The sequence below is a fragment of the Triticum dicoccoides genome, chromosome 6A (assembly GCF_002162155.2).
Source record: "Triticum dicoccoides isolate Atlit2015 ecotype Zavitan chromosome 6A, WEW_v2.0, whole genome shotgun sequence".
Lineage (NCBI taxonomy): Eukaryota > Viridiplantae > Streptophyta > Magnoliopsida > Poales > Poaceae > Triticum > Triticum dicoccoides.
The window spans coordinates 473,164,464-473,168,236 of NC_041390.1; positions in this window are offsets into that span (position 1 = coordinate 473,164,464).

Genomic DNA, 3,773 nt, shown 5'->3' on the forward strand with positions numbered 1-3,773 from the left:
GGGGTCTAAAGAGAAACACTACCCTTATGCACATGAGGCAAAAGCAAACAATTCACTTCATTTAATCAAACAAGGGCACACAGTCATCTAACTATCGCAAAAGTGCTCATACTACTATATTTACATGGTGGACTACTACTAATGTTGGGGTGGTTTACTAGAAATATTCTTCGGTTGCAGACTCCATGATATCTGCTCCAGCTTCATCAACATAGTCATCATCGCTATCATCTGGATCCGAGTCGGTGTTGTCGATGATGATGTAGTCTTTCGGGCGAATCTCCTTGGGTTCTTCGTCTTGTTCTACTGGTGTAGGGCCTCCCATGAATATTCCGATCTTCATTGTTAGGTCGGCATTCTTATCCACTAGTACTTCGATTTCCTCTTCATAATCTTCACGTGTAGCCTTGAGTTCTTCCTTTAGTTCCTTGATTCTTGTTCTTGCCTTCTTCAGAACTATCATGTCCGCGCACATCTGGTTTTCCTGACGTCGAATGTGCTGGCTCAACTCCTGGATAAAAGCTGCAATGGATCTATCCTTCTTGGTGTTGATCATCTCCTAGTGCTCATCTCGGCACCCACAAATCTGGTAAATAGTATCCTTGAGATCATTGTGGTAAACTTCTCCAATACGTCCCATGGCGATGTGAGCTACTCTTTCCTAGACTCCAGGTTGGTGCATCAAAGGAAAACTCTATGGGCTTGGTGACTAGCATGAACGTCCTTCCTGGAACTTGAACTTGAATCATCCAGCGCTCCTCTTCCGGTAAAGTGGCATTGTAGGTTCTGGTGAAGCTTGGTACTCCGATGTTCAGATATCTAGTGACTTCCTTTAGGTGACGTCCAAAGGGTGTATCTTCATCCGGTTGCGTGAACTTGTTCCTTGCATCCGCCATCCTAAAAAAGTAGAAAAGATGAGGAGTCAAAATGAGAAGAGTGAGTAGTGATCTAGGGCTTTAGCTTAGTGGTCGTGTCCTACAGTCAGCGTGTGCTCTGATACCATCTTGTAGCGACCAGACCTCAAATGGTCCAATCTTTGTGCTCCGGTGTCATCCCTGGATCAGTAATGCTGACACCACACAGTACTTGAAGGATTTATAATAGAGTAGCAATCACACACTTATTTTATAATACAAATAATTGAAGATAAAAATAAATAAAATCAAATGATCCTATTTTCAAAATTTGAGAAAACTCAAATATGAAAATAACGAAATCCCCAACTCTCTTCAAGGGTCCTTGAGTTGCGTGAAATTTCTGGATCAGGCCCAAAAGCAATAAAATATGATATGCATTGATGATCTATTGTATAACATTCCAAATTAAAAATTTGGGATGTTACATGAACACAGTCTTCTCTTCGTCTTCTTTCATCGTGAAGATCTTGTGGTATCCAGAATAGGCGTCGAGGAATGACAGCAGGTCACACCCGGTAGTGGAGTCTACAATCTGGTCGATGCGTGGCAAGGGGAAAGGATTCTTTGGACAAGCTTTATTGATATCTGTGTAATCAATACACAACCTCCACTTCCCATTTGCCTTACGCACCACCATCGGATTGGCCAACCACGTGGGGTGGAGTACTCCTCTAACCAAGCCTGCCACCTCCAACTTCCTGATCTCTTCTGTGATGAACTCTTGTCGCTCCAAAGCTTGCTTCCTGACCTTTTGCTTGACGGGCCGCGCATGAGGACAGACAACAAGATGGTGCTCAATCACCTCCCTGGGAACACCGGGGATATCGGATGCTTGCCATGCAAACACATCGACATTCGCCTGCAGGAAGGTGATGCGCGCGCTTTCCTATTTGCTATCGAGGATGGAGCTTATGGTGAAAGCCCCGCCCGTGCCGTCCTCCTTGACAGACACCTTCTTGGTTTCTGGTGGTGCAGCTTTGGACTTCTTGATATTGTCGATGGAGCTCTCTAGCACGTCCTCAATGGGAGCGCAGCACTCCGAAGAGGTGCACTTGCCGGAGTGGGTGCAAGAGGTCTCGCCGGAAGAGGTCTTGCCCGAAGCGGTCTTGCCGGCCTTCTTCTTCCCTGGAGCTTCAGCGACAGGGGCAAGTGTCTTCGCGGCAGTTGTTGCAAATGCCTCTCGGTAAAGTTGATCAGTGCAGATGAGTGCATCTTTCTTGTCGGAGGGGACGGTGATGATGGTCAGCGGCCCTGGCATCTTTAACATGTTGTAGGCGTAGTGGGACGCCGCCATGTACTTGGCCAACGCTGGGCGGCCGAGGATCCCATTGTATGGCAAGGGGATCTCGGCGACATCGAAGATGATCTTCTCCGTCCTATAGTTCAGCTCGCCTCCAAATGTGACGGGCAACATAATTTTACCTTTAGGCTGGCTCCTTCCCGGGTTGACCCCTTGAAACGTGCCCGTCTCTTCAAGGCCTCCATCAGGAATCTACAACTTCTTGATCACAGCGGGTGAGATCAAGTTCATACCGGCCCCACCATCAACCAACACTTTCGTCACCTTGAGGTTGTGTATTGTTGGTGAGACCAACAACGGCAAACACCCGACCGCAGTTGTGCGATCAGGGTGATCCTCGGTGTCAAAAACAATGGGCGTGCGGGACCACTTTAGGGGTTTCTGGGCATCGAACGACGGCTCTACCGCAGCAACCTCACGCGCCCACTACTTCAGCTAGTGGTGTGAGGTGTGCAGCAAGGCGCCACCATCGACGCACATGGCCTCTGTAGCCTTCTAGAAGTCATGCTCGCCAGACTCGTCGTCCTCGTCGTGATCATCATCTTCCTCTTTCTTGTCGTGGCCCCGAGCGGGCCTCTCTTGTTGGTTATCTTTGTCGCGGCAAGCCCCTTGGCTGCCACGCTTCTTACCGAATCCCTCAACACCATCCTGGCCCTTCTCCTTGTCTCGCCTTTCATATTTAGCCTTCTGCTTCTCAGCAAGCAGCTCAACTTGTCGGTAGTTCTGGAGGTCATGGCCCTTGGTGAGGTGGATCTTGCAGTACTGCTTGTCGGAGCCTCCTGGCTTGCCAACGGCCATCAGGGCCAAACAGGCGGCACAACCGGCAACCTCCTTGCCGGGGTCGTCAGCCTTGGCCTTTTCGGTGGTGCCGAGCTCGCCGGGTCCCTCAACGGCAAGAACAGCCTTGCCCTTGTGCTTCCTGTTGCGGCGCCGACCCTTATTTGTCGGGGCGGCGGTGTCTGTGTCTGTGGAGTCTGTTTCCGCACCGGCGTCCTCACCGGGGTACTTCCTCCCCTCTTCATCTCGAGCACACCTATCGGCCAGAACATAAAGTTCGGCCACATCCTTGACCTTGTTCATCGCCAACTCTTCACGCATCTTGCGGTTGCGCACATTCTGATGGAATGTGCTGATAACCGCGGCAGGATGAACATCTGGGATGTTGTAATGCACTCGGTTGAACCTCTGTACGTACTTGCGCGGGTTTTCTCCTTCTTTCTGGGGGATGATGTGCAAATCGCTTGCTTGGCCATGAGCTTGGTGGCCTCCAGTGAAGGCGCCAACAAACTCATGACACAAATCCAACCAAGAAGAAATGGAATCCATTGGCAAGTGCATCAACCACGACATGACATTGGGTTTGAGTGCGAACGGGAAGTAATTGGCAAGCACCTTATCGCTGCGGGCTCCAGCAGCTTGCATCGTGATGGTGTAGATGCCGAGGAACTCCGACGGGTGGGTCTTGTCGTTGTACTTCTTGCAAACATCTGGCTTTAACGTGCGGTGGGAGGGCCACTGGAACTGCCGCAGCTCTTGGGTAAAGGCTAGACAACCCA